This window comes from Aotus nancymaae, unplaced genomic scaffold (assembly GCF_030222135.1).
Source record: "Aotus nancymaae isolate 86718 unplaced genomic scaffold, 86718_ANA_hifiasm-v0.15.2.pri h1tg000051l, whole genome shotgun sequence".
NCBI lineage: Eukaryota > Metazoa > Chordata > Mammalia > Primates > Aotidae > Aotus > Aotus nancymaae.
The window spans coordinates 16,073,775-16,091,775 of NW_026988465.1; the positions used below are offsets into that span (position 1 = coordinate 16,073,775).

General features: G+C 36.1%; 1 long non-coding RNA gene and 1 pseudogene across 1 annotated transcript in view; one reads left to right on the plus strand and one right to left on the minus strand.

The window, feature by feature from the left end:
• Window positions 1–18,001, minus strand: part of LOC105733918 (uncharacterized) — a 157,165-nt gene that overhangs the window by 126,362 nt on the left and 12,802 nt on the right. The gene's annotated exons all lie outside the window — the stretch shown is intronic.
• Window positions 13,724–14,601, plus strand: LOC105733917 (large ribosomal subunit protein uL18-like; annotated as a pseudogene).

The window sequence follows — 18,001 nt, forward strand, 5'->3', positions numbered from 1 at the left end:
TTGATTAATCTCATTTGCCTCTCTAACTCAAGAAACCCAAAGAAGTGGCTTGATCTGTAGGATCACTTACGCAGTTAATAAGCCACAAAGGATGAGACCCCGCCTCAGTATTTTTCAGGCCAGTTTCCTTCTCCGCTTCTGACTGTGAGGACAAGGCTGGGACAAGAAATGATTTACCGTGAAAGGTTTTTATCTTGTTGTTGGAGTTGCCTGCCCTTTATTTTTTTAATTTAAAAACGTTTATTTTAGGTTTTGGGTGAATTTACAGGTATGTTACATAAGTAAATTGTGTATCATAGGGGTTTGGCATACAGATTATTTCTTCACCCAGATGACAGTAAGCACAGTACCTGAGAGGTAGTTTTTTGATCCTCACTCTTCTCTCTCCCTTCACCCTCAAGTAGTCCCCAGTGTCTGTTCCCCTCTTTGTGTTTATGTGTACTCAGTGGTTAGCTCCCGTTTATAGGTGACAAAATGCAGTATGTGGTTTTCCGTTCCCGTACCCCAAAAGTTTGAGTGTAAAAAGAGGACCAAAAAAGAAGGCCAGAAATAAGAAAACTGGTAGCGAAATGGAAAGCAAGGCCTCTCCAAAGCTCTGCTTTCCTCACTTCATCTTGGGCTTGGAACTGGCTTAGATTCCCCTCCTTGACTGAGTCACTGACAGCCACATCCTTGGACTTAACCTGACCTCTGATGCATACATTGTAGACCTCTGATGAGGTAAAAAAGACAATGAAATATGATAAACATTTATTTTGGCTCTGCCTAGCTCACTATGTAGGAAACCAACAAGAAGAAACTTGGGGAAATTTTATGTGTCTGACTTTCTTCTTTTGTGGGCTAGAGAACAAAAATTGGAACTTTGACGTAATACTTCTCACTGATAACAAAATATGGTATTAGATTCATTCACCTTGGATACTAAGATGACATGTTTTCACAGTTTATCTTTTGTCAAGATTCTATTAGGGTACATAGCTATTTAACTGAAAGTATTAAAAAGAAGTGAGTTAATGACAATCCAATAAAAAGATTACTAGAAAGCAAAACAAAATTACTATTTATGCCATGATTGCATGAGCATTATGCCATAGTTACCGTTCTAAGCATTTTATGTGCTTTTAAACATTAATCACTGCCACAACCTTATAAATAAGGTATTATTATTCTGATTTTACAGATAAATGGAAAAGGTAGAGTGGGGAAGGTGGGTAGTTAAGAGGTTAAGGAGTTGAATTTGCAATTCAGATCCAACTCCAAAGCCCATTTTCTTTCATATATACTGTACATACCATGGGGTTACCATAAATATTAGATTAACAACTTCAGCTACATATGAAATGATATCATTAAGTAAAATCCCTAATTTAGACATTTGGGAAGACATTCTTTTTTCTTTGCAGACTATCACATAGATAGTAGATTTGCTCCTCATATGGAAACAAAAATGTTTTGAAACATATTCAATCTTCTTGAAGTCATTTTCAATCTCTTTTCTCTGGCTAACTGTAGTGTCAAACCATAAATGGCTATGATCCTCGTCCAGCTAAAATTAGCTTTGTTTTAGTCTTGTTACAAAAAGCTGTTGAATGTGAATTAGACTAAGAAAGTTGGATACATTTCAACTAAGAATGAAATAGCATAGAAAAGAATTTATTTTCCATCAATAAGCTGTGCAACAAATATAACATATTCACCAATGCCAGAGCACGTAAATCACTGAGTAGTTATTGGAATAGAGTTCTGAAGCACATGTCCCATTATTAATGAGTCCTTTTTGGGTGAAGGGCTTTCTCCAGCCTCAGTCCTACTCTGTCCTCTAGAGCATTAATTTCAGTAACCATCACCTTTTGTTAGAAGTTCTCCCCCTGATATTAAAATATTCTGGCTTTCTTATGAGTGGATTATTCCCCAATATTTTTTATCCGAAGTAACTTTACCAAAATATATAAAAACAAATAAAAGTGTTTTATATATTTTGTTTAACCTTTACTACTGATAACATAACAACTAAAACTTATTGAGGCCAGATGCAGTGGCTCATGCCTGTAATCTCAGCACTTTGGGAGGCCAAGGCAGTCAAATCACCTGAGGTCAGTAGTTCAAGACCAGCCTGGCCAACATGGTGAAACCCCATCTCTTATTAAAACATACAAAAATCAGCTAGGTATGGTGGCTTATGCCTGTAATCCCAGCTACTCCAGAGGCTGAGGCAGGGAGAATTGCTTGAACCTGGGAGATGGAGGTTGCAGTGAGCCGAGATCATGCCACTTCACTCCAGCCTGAGTGACAAAACAAGACTCCATCTCAAAAATAATAATAATAATAATAATAAAATAAAAATAAAATTTATTGAGCATTTAGGTATAAACAGGCACATTTCATACATTTTCCTTTTCACATTGCTCAACACTCTGTGCTGTAGGCATCATGATTTTCCCCCCTCTCTTTTTCTCTCTTGCTTCTTCTTTCTTTCTTTCCTTTCTCTTAAAACTGTCCAAACTGAGACCCACCAAGCAGAACTATTTGCATAGGATGACATATGCACACATGGGAGTCATGCCTGTTCAACTTCCAAACTCAGGTCCTGTGCCTATAAAGATTGCATCTGCAGGGTGCGGGCCAGCATGTGTAAGGCTAGAGGGTCAAAGAAAATAGATCCTCTAGGCTGCTTGAAGGGTGGTGGTGGTAGTAGTGGTGATTCTGTATTTGCTATCCAAAAATAACTGATATTATTAGATTAGTGCAAATGTAATTGCATTTTTCACCATTGAAAGTAGTTGCAAAAACCGCAATTACTTTTGCACCAATCTAAATACTTCAACTTTCTGGAAAATTTAGGTTAATACTGAGTCTGGTCCTCGCTTTTTCTCAAAAAACAAAACAAAAACATAAAACAACAAAAACTTTAAATTTTCTTTTTCTGTTTTTTTGGCAACCTACCAAATTGATTACATGATTCAAAGGCTTAGTCAGCTCTATTTCTCTCCAAAATACCTCAGCAGGCTCTTTTTAAAAGAAGACATACTTCTAATAAATATGAATTAATTATTTGTGACTAATATTAGATTCTGTTTTGTCTTATTCTATCGAGCACATTTGAAAGGTATTTCCATGAGCCTGAGCCCTCTGTATTTTAGAGTCTTTGGTATATGCAGCTTTTTGTTACATTGCCCATGTTGTACCCAAAAAAGAAAAATTAAAGACTTTTCAGAATTTTGGAACCACTTTAGTGTGAGGGGGTTGAGGGGATGCTATTACCCTCTCCCTATTTGACTCAAACTGCCATCTGACACCCTGGGCTAAATTTAAATGACATAGCCTAGCCCTTCTGCTTCTGTGGGAGATGACAGCTCTGTCTCTGTGAGCATCTGTTAGCTGTTAGAACTCTGTGTTCTCCTGGTAGATACTTTAGGAGCTTCTGATAGTCACTCAAAGCCCCAGGTGACTGTAAAACTCAGAAGAGATGCAGTAAAGAATTGGGAATGAGAACTAACAAATACTAATGTATCACTTCACCCAATTTCTGGCCAGGCAGAAAGGAGGAAAGGAGGGAAGGATGGAAGGAAGAGAAGGAGGAAAGAAGAAAAGATTGGAGGGAGGGAGAGGAGAAGTGAGGAAGAGAGAGAGGAAAGGGGGAGGAAGAAAGAAAAAAGAAAGAAAGAGAAGAAAAAGAGAGAAAGAAATAAAAAGGAAAAAATGTTTTGGTTACGTGTTTTTGTCCCTAGATCTACACACACAAAGCCAAGTGGAAAGCTGAAATTAATTAGGTGAGTAGACTAGATGATAAGGCTTTGTAATAGACCCAGAGAACCCTATGATATCACGGACCGTCACATCAGTCTTACTGATAATACAGTTGTTTTGGCCTAAAAAGCAGTTGAAGGAGGAGTGGTAGAAGTTGGAGATGTGTCTGGAGGAGGCAAGATGCAAATGAAGTGGAAGGCAGGAGCAGAAGGAGAAACCAAGGGGTGAAAAAGCAGGGTTGAGTAAGGCCTGCGAGGAGAGAAACAATATTCATCCTGAGAAAATAATTTTTTTCTTTTTTTTTTTTAAGATGGAGTTTTGCTCTATCTCCCAGGCTGTAGTGCAGCAGTGGCACGATCTCACTCACTGCAACCGCCTCCTGGGTTCAAGCGATTCTCCTGCCTCAGCCTCCCAGGTAGCTGGGATTGCAGGTGTGCACCACCATGCCTGGCAAATTTTTGTATTTTTGGTAGAGATGGGGTTTCACTGTGTTGACCAGGCTGGTTGCCAACTCCTGACCTCAAGTGATCCGCCAACCTTGGCCTCCCAAAGTGCTGGAATTATAGACGTGAGCCACGGCCACCCACCAGAAAGAAAGTATTTCTTATAAGCTTCTTAATTTTTTGAATATTCTAAGAAGCCACAGTAGTTATTTCCTTATTATTGTTGACACAGGACTTCATAATTTATTAACTCTTTAAGACTATAATATGGGTCTCATCTATCTATCTCTTGAAATCTCTCTCTAAAATATATAACTTAGTCATTTATTTAATAACCAAAGTACTATTATGATCTAATGACACTACTGGGTATCCTAAAATATTAAACAACATATATTTCTGTGTGGCATTAATAAGGAAAATACCTCATCAGGTCCATATATTTATAGTAATAATTTCAACATCATATATATGGATATTGATTTTTAAAAAGTATTTCGAAAAAGAAAATAAGGCTTTCCAACTTGTAATAATAGTCACTTGAAAGGTGTCTTGCGCTCCTTTCATTCTTTTCTTCCATCTTATTCCTAGCTAACAAAATTTGACTCTCTAAATAAAATAATAGTAGATATGAACATGAGAACATCAGGAAAGGCTATTTTCCTCACATCTATATTCTACACAGAAAACCCTAGAGGCTGAAATGAAAGGTCTTTTGGAAACTCCATCCTCAGTAGCTCGAAATTTTACACCATTATATTGTCTTAGAAATCTAAATATAACATTCCCAAACACAATTTCCTCTATGCTTCTTTAAATTAGATAAGAAAATGTTGTTGTTCATCATCCCAGAATAACAAATCAATTGTTCTAAACATGAAAAATAAAGCAATCTAAATGGACATACTTGTTTCTGCTTTGATAATATAAGATTCACTCAGAAAGTTACGAATTAAGCTACTTAACATGTTATTGACAATTTGATCATGTGGATATTCTGTTTTTGCATGTTTTCTTGGATGTTTCACGAGAAACAGAGTGAAATAGATACCAAATCTAACAGATCACCTAATGAAAGTCAGACAAATTTAGAAGTTGATAGCTCTGTACTACTATTAGTGTAAAAATACATGACAAAATCAAAATTCTTCCCATGGCCTACTGACTATGAAAATCTGATTTTTCCCCCCGGTAAGTGTTTAAGCAACTAGTTTTAACTCAAATATACAGTTTTGTAGTTTGGTTGTTTTGTACTTGCCATAAATTTGTCCACCTCTTTGTAACTAATGATAGATGCTCTTGAATTGTGTGATGTATGATTTGAAACAAAAATAATGTCCTACATGTGTATATATGTTTCTGTTTACAAAACACTTTCACAAACATTACCAGTTCTCACATTAGACCTATGAGCTAAATTACTGTGCCCGTATTATGGAAAAGAAAACTAATGGTTAGAGTCACAAAATGACTTTCCCCAGGACACAAAGCTAGTCAGTAGTAGAAATAAGATGGCAACCCTCCTTTATCTGTGTCTCAGCCCTGTCTATACAACTGGCTCCTTCCAAGAATAGCACATGAACATAGGTACTGATTCCTACCTTTAAGAACCTTACATCCCAACTGGGTCACAGAACTATTCAGTCAAAACCAAGTCATCTATTCCTTTTTCATTCAGTTATCTCTTCTGCACCTGCCTTTGTTTTAAGGTAGATAATAATACCCAAACTTAGAAAATAATTCACAGCCCTTCAAGCAAATTGGCCTATTAAAAGTGTGAGTTTATATGCACTACTGTAAAGGCACAGTAATTAGATTGGTACCTTATACTCTTCAGGCAACAATGAATTAAAATGGCTGTGTCACTTCCAAAACTTCCAACCTTAAAACAGGGATTACCTTTTGCTTCAAAGTCACCTTCAGGTAATTTTCTCTAAACAGACCAATAAGTATGAAGTTGAATTTTAGTTTTTAGATGATTCTTTGCAGTTTTCCTTGAAATGTCAATTTAAAACTTTTTTTCATTTGTAACATATCCAAATAGAAAAAGACTTTAAAATTGGCATGAGACCACTAGACATTCAGAATTTACTTAAACTTACTTGAATTTACTGAACAAAATTTTTTAACATTATTTCCTAGATATGACAAAATCCTTTGCCTTAGAAAAGTCTAATAAAGATGTGTACTTTCACTTTTTCCTAGACAATGCAAAATCCTAAGAACATTTTAATTCCATTTATCACCACCTTTTCTCATATGCTGTTATTCTTATGTATTTTAATTTTATGTATTTTAAAATTCCACAGACATTATAATTATTGCCTTATATTTAATATAAATTTAGACATAGGTGCATATTTATCCTTTTTCTTGCTCTTCCTTCCTTTTAGCAACTCTGAATATCTTCTAAGATTATTTATTGTCTTCCTAAAAAGTGCCTTTTATAATTTTCATTAAGTGTCTTTTGGTGAAAAGTTCTTATTACTCCATTAGTAAAGCCTTACCTAGCTAGACTCTAGCCATGTTCTCCTTACCTCTTTCACTTACGAAAGATATATTCAGGATTTTTATTTTAAAATACTCATTATTTTAAAGTTATAATTTCATTGTATTCTTGCTTCTGCATATTTTTTTAGTGAAGACAACTGTTAGTGTAATTTCAACCTTATACTAACTTCAATGAAGGTAATATTTTTCTCTGTCCAGTTTTAGGATTTCTTCTATGATTTTGGCTTTGAGCAACTCTGTTGTGATGTCCTAAGTATAATTTTCTTTATATTTATAGTCCTTGAGTTTATAGACCTTTTAAAATATTGGGCTTCATATCTTTTATTAGTTTTGGAAAACTGCCAGCCATTGTCTCCTGTAATATTGCCTCCACCACATTATCTCTCTCTTCTCCTTTCAGTATTGCAACTACATGTATCTCAGTCCTTTCTACTATTTTCTTCTTTCTCTTACACTCCAATTTTATTCTTTTTTACTTCAATTTGAAATTTTTTTGTCATATTTTCCAGGATAATATTTCTCTCTTTCTTCAATCTATCTACTATAATAATATAGTAGATAATAATCTAATATATTAATATCTAAATATTAGTATATTTAATATTAAATTAAATGTTATTGTTTTTAAAGTTTTTGAATTTCCATTCAGTTCTTTTTGTTTTGTTTTGTTTTGTTTTGAAACGGAGTATCGCTTTGTCACCAGGCTGGAGTGCAATGGTGTGTTCTCGGCTCACTGGGACCTCTGCCTCTCGGGTTCAAGGGATTCTCCTGCCTCAGCCTCCTGAGTAGATGGGATTACAGACATGCACCACCTCGCCCAGCTAATTTTTGTATTTTTAGCAGAGACAAGGTTTCACCATGCTGGCCAGGATGGTCTCAATCTTCTGACCTCATGATTCATCTGCCTCAGCCTTCCAAAGTGCTGGGATTACACGTGTGAGCCACCATGCCCAGACCTCTTTTTTCTATTTAAATATGTTTTAGTTTCACACAAAAATATTAATCTGAATTTTGAACATAGCGAGCATAGATATCTTTAAATTCTTGCCTACAATTCCATTTTCCAGATACCCTCTAGGTATTTTTCTATATTTTTTGTTTCTCTTGATTCTCAGCCTTCAGTCCTCTGTCCTTGTTCTCCTGTTTTCTGGTTTTTGGTTTTGTTGTTGTTTTAGGGATGGGGTCTCACTTTGTCACCCAGGCTGGATGGAGTGCAGTGGCATGATCATGGCTCACTGCATCCTCTAGCTCCTGGGCTCAAGCAGTCCTCCTACCTCAGTTTCCTGAGTAGCTGGGACTACAAGTGTAAGCCACAGACTCTGGTTATTTTCAGTTGAGTGCAGGATATTGCATTTTGTTTCATAAAACGTAGAGATAATTTGAAACCCAGAATGATCTCTTTCTTAATGGGAATTTATGTTGGCTGTTGGCAGGCAGTCAGAAATACTTGCAATGCTAAATGATCTTAATCTAATCATGAATTGAAATATTTCGCAGCTGGGTTTCAATCCCTGCAAGAGCCTGTTTGTTATTTTTCACCTTATTGTGGCCCTTTGGGATTTCAACCAAGAGTCGTCAAGTTTACTACAACACCAAGCTTTCCTTGCTGGGCTGGAGACTTCTATATTTCCTGATCCGTAAATCTGTCAAAAATTCAGTTGATCTTCTTAGACTCTCGGCCACTAATTTTTGGAATATATGATGGCCTTAGGAGAAAAGAAACTCTCAAAGGAAGCTTTTTTCTCCTCTGGCTTTCATTCTTCTCCTTGGTTTTCGCTTCCATAATTCCTCACTACCTTATTAGCTTTCTAATGCATCAGTAAAATGTACTTTTATACTGTGTCCAGATTTTTTAGTTGATCTTAGCAGACAGTTGGTCAGAATTTCCTAATCCACCATTACTAGGAGAGAAGCTCTGCAATGTTTCAAGAGGAAAACAAATACAATGGTGTGTCTATGGTACGTAGGAGCTTTACATTTGCAGCCAAAAAGGAATTTAGAAATTATCATTTAATAAAACTCTCTTGTTTTATAGATTAGTAAAATAATGGTAGCTTGTTGAGCCAGAAGGATTGGAGAAACCCTGTCCCTCTGCATGTCCCTGTTTGAATGTGAGACCTTATACACATATGGAGGAGGCCTGAGGAGCCTCAACAGGAAGAAAAAGTTGGAGAATAGTGCGTTAGCTTTACATGTGTTCTCTAACCTGTACATAGATCCAATGGTAAAAGTGGAAACCCACCAGGTGCGGTGGCTCATGCCTGCAATCCCAGCACTTTGGAAGACTGAGACAGGGGGATCACTTGAGGCCAGGAGTTTAAGACCAGCCTGGCCAACATGGTGAAACCCCATCTCTAAAAAAAAAAAAAAAAAATTTGATGGTATGTGCCTGTAATCCTAGCTACACCAGAGGCTGAAGCAGGAGAATCACTTGAACCTGGGAAGTAGAGGTTGCAGTGAGCTGAGATTGTGCCACTGCCCTCCAGCCTCGGCGACAGAGCAAGACTCCATTGCAAAAACAAAACAAACAAACAAACAAAAACAAAACAAAAAACACAAAATGGAAACTTTACTGACAGAACTTGTTTAAGCACAAGCTCTTACCAATTATTACCTGGTGATGATACTATATAGATCCAAAGGTGACCACTAAAATGCGAGGCTTAAAAATGAAAACAAAGATTTAATAAACAACAATCTGAGCAGAGACATTAGTGGGTATACTATATGGAGAGACAGATTCCAGAGAGTCATTCTAAGCAAGTCACAAAACAACTAAACAAGGAAGCAAGCAAGCCAAAAAAATAATAACAAAGACAACCACTAGGAGAGAGGATTTGGAATTTAGAATTTCAACAATGCAGTATCCAAACTGTCCAGTTTTCAACAAGAGATTACAAGTCATAAAAGAACTATAAAATGTGACTCATACAGAGGGGAGGAGGTGTTTGTTAGAAACTACCTTTGTGAGGGCCCAAGTTGGACTTAGAAGAAAAAGCAACTATCATAATTACATTTACAGAATATTATAAAACCATGTTGAAAGAATTAAAGAAAAACATGATGACAGTTACCTAGCAAATAAAGAATATAAGTGAATCAGTAAAAAATTTTTTTTAATAGAAGAAAATGAAAATTTGGATATCAAAAAGTACATTAAATGAAATAAAAATTCACTGGAGGTATTCAACAACAGATTTGAGCTAGCAGGAGAAATAATCAGAAACATGTAAGACAGAGCAATAAAAATTATCTAATGTGAAGGACAAAATAAAAAAATAAACAAAAATGAATAGAGTTGTTGAGATATATAGGAAACCATCAAACAAAACATACCTGAAATGGAAGTTTCAGAAGGAGAAAAAAGAGAAAACAAAAAATATTACTGAAGGAAGTTCTTCAGGATGAAAGAAAATAACACTAGACAGTGACCCAAATTCACATGAAGAAATAAAGCCCACCAGTAAAGTTACATACTAAAAAGTATATTTTTCTTTCAACTGATTTAAAAGCATACATAATACGTTTTCTTAAAAAGATCACATGCTAGGCAATAAACAAGTTTTAATAACCTGAAAAAGCAGAGGTCATGTGCTAACCTACCCTGTGTTAGCTGGACAAACTCCATTTTGCTGAGAGCCAGACTGATTCCATCTTGACCTCCATCTCACCCCTCCTGCCATTTCTCCCTTAATGTGCTGGGTCATGCTGTACTTGGAACTAAAGAAACATATAACCTTTGTAACCATAGCCTGCTTTGCAAGCCTACTTGCTATTGTGAATGCCGCCCCCCCGCCTTGACTGATTATATGACAAGAACCGAATATCCCCCTTGGTAACTGACAATCATGGGAACGACTTGTATATACCTTTCTTAGAAATCAACAATCATGAGAACCTCCAGCCTCCTTATCTGACTTGCTTGTTTTGTTTCTATAAATTCTGCTTCAGCTAGGCTCCCCCTCCCCTACCTTAAGCAAGGTATAAAAAGGAATTCAGCCCCTTCCTTGGAGCTGAGAGAATTTTGAGCATTAGCCCTCTCTCGGTCACCAGCTAATTAATAAAGGACTCATGATTCAAACTCAGAGCATGGCGCTGTTCCATCTATCTTGCCTGGGTATAACAGTCAGACCAAGTATGTTTCCTAACTACAAGAGAATTAAATTAGAAGGAAAACCTGAAAGAAATTTGGGAAAACCATAAACATTAAAAATTTAAACCATACACTTCTTACTAGCTCATGGGTTCAAGAAGAAATCACAAACAAAATCAGAATATTTTATACTGAAAGAAAACAAAACGGCTTATCGAAATTCATGGGATGCAGAACAGCAGTGCTTAGGAGGAGAGTTGTTTGTATCTTTTACCTGACAGAATAAACATACCAAATTAATAATTTAACATTCCACCTTAAGAAAATAAAAAGAAAAGCAAACTAAGCGCAAATACACCAGGAGAAAAGAAAAACAAGAAAGAAAGAAGCAGAAATCCATGAAATGGAAACAGAAAGCACTAAAGAAAAATTAATGCAACCATGAGTTGGTCCTTTAAAAAATCAACAAAATTGACTAGCTAAGGGAGAAAAAAGGAGAGAAAAGATACAAATTACCAAAATCAGGAATTAAAGAGGGGACATCACACAATCTCTACAGACACTAAAAGAAAGGGAATACTATGAAGAAACTTGTGCCAACAAATTAGGTAACTAAGATGAAATGGTCAAACTCCTAGAAAGACACAAATTACTAAGACTGCCAAAAGAAGACATAGAAAATTGAACAGATTTATAACAAGTAAAACTATTGGATTAATAACTAGAAGATTTTCAAAAAAGAAACAACTAGGCCCAGAGGCTCCCCTGGTAAAATCTCTGGATTACTTTAAAGAAAAATTAATGCCAATACTTCACAAACTATTCAAGGTAATAAAAGGGAAGAGTTTCCAACTCATACTGAGAATCCAGTATTACCCTGTTATATAAGCTAATCAAAGATATCACAATAAAAGCAAAACATATTGGTATAAAAACCCTCAACAAAATTTTAGCAACTGAAATCCAGCATTTAAGTAAAAAGGATTATATAGCATAATCAAGTAACTGTATTTCAGGAGCACATAACTGCTTTAACATCCAAAAATCAATTAATGTAATATATCATGTTAATAGGTTAAAGGACAAAAATACATAACCATCTCAATCAAGTCAGAAAAAGCATTTGACAAAACTCACTCATTTACGATTTAAAACTCTCAACAAAGTTGAAATAGGAATGAACTTCTTTAGCCTGATAAAAGATCTCTACAGAAAACCTACAGCTAACATCCTGCTAAATAGTATACTTTCCTCCTAAGACTGGAAACAACCCAAGGGTGTCTGCTGTTACCACTTCTATTCAACATATTCATGGAAGTTCTGGCCAATGCATTTAGGCAACAGAAATAAATGGCATCTAGATTGGAAATGAATAAGTCAAACTTTTCTTATTTTGTAGATGACATCCTGTATGAAGAAAATTTTCAGGAATCTACAAAACACTACTAGAACTAATAAACTAGCAAGTTTGCAGAATACAAAATCAATATGCAAAAATCAGTTGTATTTCCATATTCTAGCACTTAACAGTCTGAAAATGAAATTACAAAAACAATTCCAATCATAATAGAATCAAAATAATAAACTAATTAGAAATAAGTTTCACAAAATTAATCCAAGACTTAAGTACCAAAAACTATAAACACATCTGAAAAAAACATGAAAGGCTCTAATAAATGGAGAAACATTCCTTGTTTATGGATTGTAAAAGTCAGTATTATTAAGATATCAATTTTCTTCAAATTAATATATAGGTTTAATGTAGTACCTGACAAAACCCTAGCAAGAATGATTGCAAATGAGTAGTCTTAAAATCTACATGGAAATGCAAAAGAATCTGAGTAGCCAAAATAGTTTTGAAAAAAAAACAAAGTTGGAGAACTTATACTTTCTGATTTTAAAATTTACTGTGAAGCTACAATAATCTAGCACAACGGATGGTTTCTAACTTATAATGGTTTGACTTATAATTTTTTTTTTACTTTACAATGGAATGATAATATGCATTCAGCAGAAATCATACCTTGAATGCTGAAGTTAGATTTTTTTCCCAGACTAGTGATATGCAGTATCATATTCCCTTGCGATGCTCGGCAGTGATGACGGCCCACAGCTTCCAGTCAGGCATGCAATCACAAGAGCAGACAACCAATACTCTACAGGGAACTGTGTGGTCAGCATTTTGGGGGTATCATGTTTTGTGTTTTTGCATCCCATCATGTCAACAAAATGCTCATTTTTGACCTAACGGCATTTTTGACTTATGATGGGTTTATTACTATGTAACTCCATAACAAGCTGAGAAACAACTGTACAAATCAGTGAAACAAAATTGATAGTCCAAAAATAAATTCTTACATTTAAGGTCAATCAATTTCTAACCAAGTTTCCAAGGTTATTCAATGGGAGAAATGATGGGCTTTTTAACAAATGGTTTGGGGTCAGTTAGGTAACAACATGCACAAAGATGAATTTAGACTCTTCTTACATCCTACAAAAGTTAAATTCATATGGATTATAAACCTAAACATAAGAGTTAACATTAATACTGTAAGTTTTCTAGAAAACAAGGAGAAAATCTTCATGATCCTGGGTTAGGCAGCACATTCTTAGATATGATATCTAAAAAGCACAATCTATAAAATAAAATATTGACAAATTTGGTTTCACCAAAATTTAAAACTTTTGAACTGCAGAAGACATTGTTAAGAAATGAGAACACAAGCCATATAATAAAAAATTATTTGTAAACGAGATATTAGATAAATAACTTGTATCCAACATATATAAAGAGCATTTACAACTTAATAAGACAAACAATTAAAACAGGTAAAAGGCCTCCTTCCCTGCCCCACCTCCCCTCTGCCCCCAGTGTTGCTGGACCTGTAGGTCTGTGTTGAGCCACAGTTATGAGTTTCTGTTTCTCAGGATGGGGTTTGTTAAAGTTGTCAAGAGTAAGGCCTAGTTTAAGAGATACCAAGTGAAATGCAGAAGACGATGATGGGTAAAACTGATTACTGTGCTCAGAAATGCTTGGTGATATAGGATAAAAATAAGTACAGCTTGCCTAAATATAGTATGATAGTTTGTGTAACAAACAGAGATATCATTTGTCAGATTGCTTATGCCCATATAGGAGAGAATATGATAATGTATGCAGCTTATGCATATGAACTGCCAAAATATGGTGTGAAGGCTGGCCTGTCAAATTATGCTATAGCATATTGTACTGGCCTCCTGGTGGCCTGCAGACTTGTCAGTAGGTTTGGCATGGACAAGATCTAAGAAGTTCAAGTGGTGATGACTGGAGATGAATACAATGTAAAAACCACTGATGGTCAGCCAGGTGCCTTTACCTGCTATTTGAATGCAGGCCTTCCCAGAACTACCGATAAACTTTTTGGGGTCCTCAAAAGAACTGTGGATAGAGGTCTGTCGATTCCTCACAATACTAGACAGTTTCCTGGTTATGATTGTGAAAACTAGAAATTTAATGCAGAAGTACATCGAAAGCACATCATGGATCAGAATGCTGCAGATTATATGTGTTACCTCATAGAAAAAGACGGAGATGCTTACAACATACATTTCTCTTGATACATAAAGAACAGTATAACTCCAGACTTGAAGGAGATATACAAGAAAGCTTATGCTGCTGTATAAGAAAATCCAGTCTATGAGAAGAAGCCCAAGAAAGAAGTTTTAAAAAAGAAGTGGAACCATCTGAAAACGTCCCTTGCCCAGAAGAAGTATCAGGTAGCTCAAAAGAAGACAAGTGTCTTCGGAGCTCAGGAGCAGGCTGCCTAGGGCTCAACCCAACAATCTTCTGTGACAATTTTTCAGATAAAGACAATAAACTTATTGACTAAACAAACAAAAACAAAGAAATAAAAAACCAAGCAAAGCATCTTAATAGGTATTTCACCAAAAAGGATGAATGCTAACAAGCACATGAAAAGATGCTCGGTGTCATTAATCATTAGGACAATGAAAATCCAAGACAAATGAGATATAATTTCATACCCACTAGTTTACCATAATCCAAAATACAGACAGTGACAAGGGTTATCTAGAATGTGCAGCAAATGGAATGTTCATACATGGCTAGCGGGAATTTAAAATGCTACAGCTACTTTGGAAACAGTTTAGCAGCTTCTTAAAAAGTAACACATAAATTTACCAAGTGACTTTGCAATTCTGTTCCTAGGTGTCAGCCCAAGTTAAAGCACATGCCCATACAAACATTTTCATGTGAATAATGCTATCCATAATAACCAAAATGTGGAAATAGTACAAATGTCCAACAACTGCTGAATGGATAAACAAAATGTGGTATATCCCTATAATGGAATACTATTCAGTAATGAAAAGGAAAGAATGGCTGATACATGCAACAACATGGCATAATCTCCAAAACATTATGTCAGCAGAAAAAATGGTAGGCATGAAAGACTACACTAGTATAGATCCTTTTATATGAAATGTCCAGGAGAAGCAAATCTATAGAGACAGAGCAGATTAGTGGTTACCTAGGGCTAAGGTCGGAGAAGGGACTGACTACAAACACATGCAGAGGCTCTTTTTGGGTGATAAATATGTTCTAAAATTCATTTTGGTGATGGGCGTAAAACTCTGTAACTTTACTAAAAATTATTAAATTATACACTAGCATGGGTACATTTTATAGTATGTAAATTATATCTCAATAAAGCTGCTGTTGTGGCCATTCTGCAGACATAAAACAAGCACCATCCAAAATTCAGTTTCGATGTTGTGACAGATGATGCCACATACACACCAAGAGGGTATGAAAACGTTTATAATGCACATAATGAGAGTTCCTGGGGACAGCAGGGCAGGCTTTCCAAGTTGGTCAAATAATGGCTTCAACAGCGAAAAGGGGGAGACCAGCTTGGGGTTTTTATTGTGGCCAGGTGGCGGGACTTGAGTGAGGATTCTCTTCGTGGGTGGGACTTGCATGATTTGAAACTCCCACAGTTACCGAAGAAGGGGATAGCTGGGATTTATTATAGCTTCTCCAAATGTGAGCTGAAGGGGATGAAAGATGGATGTAACTTCAAAGTCGTCAGCAGTCAAATGTCAAAAAAAAAAATGGAGACAAATTCTTGATTAAAACTGTTGAAAACATTCTTCCTACTGGAAGGTCTTGACTTATTCCTCAAGCCGTTTTACATATTCCCCATGCATACAACAGTAAACTCCTCCAGCGGCACTTGGCAGTCTTTGTTGTTCATTCATTATTTCCCTCACTAGATGATGAGCTGCTTAAGAGTGATCTTTAAAGTCCCAATTTGTTCATAATATGTGGAATATGGCAGACACCTTAATTGTTAAAAACAGGTGACAGACTATGTGGAGTGATTAAAAGCAGAAAAGAAGGGAGCAGACAAAAATGAGGTGGTGGCTGGGCGCGATGGCTCACCCCTGTAATCTTAGCACTTTGGGAGGCCAAGGTGGATGGATCACTTGAGGTCAGGAGTTTGAGATCAGCCTCACCATCATCATGAAACCCTGTCTCTACTAAAAATAAAAAAATTAAGTGGCTGGGCACGCCTGTTATCCCAGCTACTTGGGAGGCTGAGGCAGGAGAATTGCTTGAGCTGGGAGGCAGAGATTGCAGTGAGCCAAGAACATGCCACTACACTCCAGCCCGGGCAACAGAGTGAAACTATGTCTCAAAAACGAACAAACAACAACAAAACAGGTGCCTAAGGAATAATCTTCCCGAGAAACCACGCTCCTTCTGTTTCCTACCTCAAGTTCTATGATTGGCCCCATCTTATTTGATTTCTTCATGTTAAGAAAATGGAAAGTAATAGTTTAATGAAAGTGAAGTTAATATTTTCTTTGTTGCCAAAGAAACAATGTTATATAAATGTTCATTGTTTCTTGCTTGACTACTAAGTATATACTTTCACCATTATGTTTTAACAGCCTTAATTCTTGCCCTTGTCCTTCATCTCCTTACACTCAGAAAAATATTAATCCTATGAATGTGGGTACACCTCATACCTTTTTCTCCAGTCTCTTATGTCCCAGTAAGTTCCAGGCTCTACAATACCATTTTTATCCACTGGGTTAACTGTAAGTCCTTATTTGCCAAAGAAAGTTCTCTTACTGGTGTTCTGAGAAAATTACTGATAGCTGACTTTTAAGTGATTTAGTCTGGATATGAACTTATACAGTCATGCTGCAAACTATTTACGGATGGACTTCAGGAATTTTTAACTAAGATGGCAGACCATTCAATTTTAGACCAATCTTGTATAACTGTATGTAGCTATGCCATAGTGTTGTAAGGACATTTAGCTGTGTTAGATCTTTCTTTATATCTCTGTGTGTATATAATTTATAACATAAAGTCATTGAGAAATCACTGACTTAACTCAGAATGCAAAAGTGCTAGTCTTGGGTATAAATCATGCCCAACTCAGTAAATCATATAATCTCTTTGTAAAATTCTCTGTAAAATGAAAGTAAAAATCCTTGCTCTGCAGTAAAGCAGATCATGACATGTGGTTGGAAGCTATTGGAAAACTGTGTCATTTCACACAATTTAGAGATATTATTAAACCTATTTTCAGCTCCTAAAGAGATGACCCAGATATATAATCAGTTGGGAACATAAGAGAATCGTATACAAGTTTTACCAAGAAGCCAAGAGCTTGTCCATATGGAGACTGTAAGTGGTTTGCAAGTTCGGATGAAGGAGTGTGTACTCAGATGATGTGATCGAGGATAGTCTTTGAGGTATGTGTGCAGATCCTTCTGACTCACTAACTCACACCCACTTCCAACCCATTCCTCTTGACCTAATTGAATTACAAATGTGGGAAATTTAAGTGTTAATTTGTCATGCCTCTTTGCCTATACACTTGGCAGGCAATACATTTTTTGATCATTAAGATACAAAATAATATCTCTGAGTTCACTTGGAAAACTTTTGCTAATTTGGTAAGAGGACAGATAAGGGGAAGCAACACTCCCTCCCGACTCCTTTTTTCCTTGACTTAGTGGCCATGACGTGATGATGCCTTAAAAATCCAGCACACTAAAGATGACACAGTGGATTACCTCCCTCCAGATCTCTTGTTCTATGTGAAAATCAATGTCTTTATTGAGCCGTTCTTAGTTGGGTTTGTTGCAGGCAAAAGAACTTTTTAGAAATACAAGACATTTACCGCAT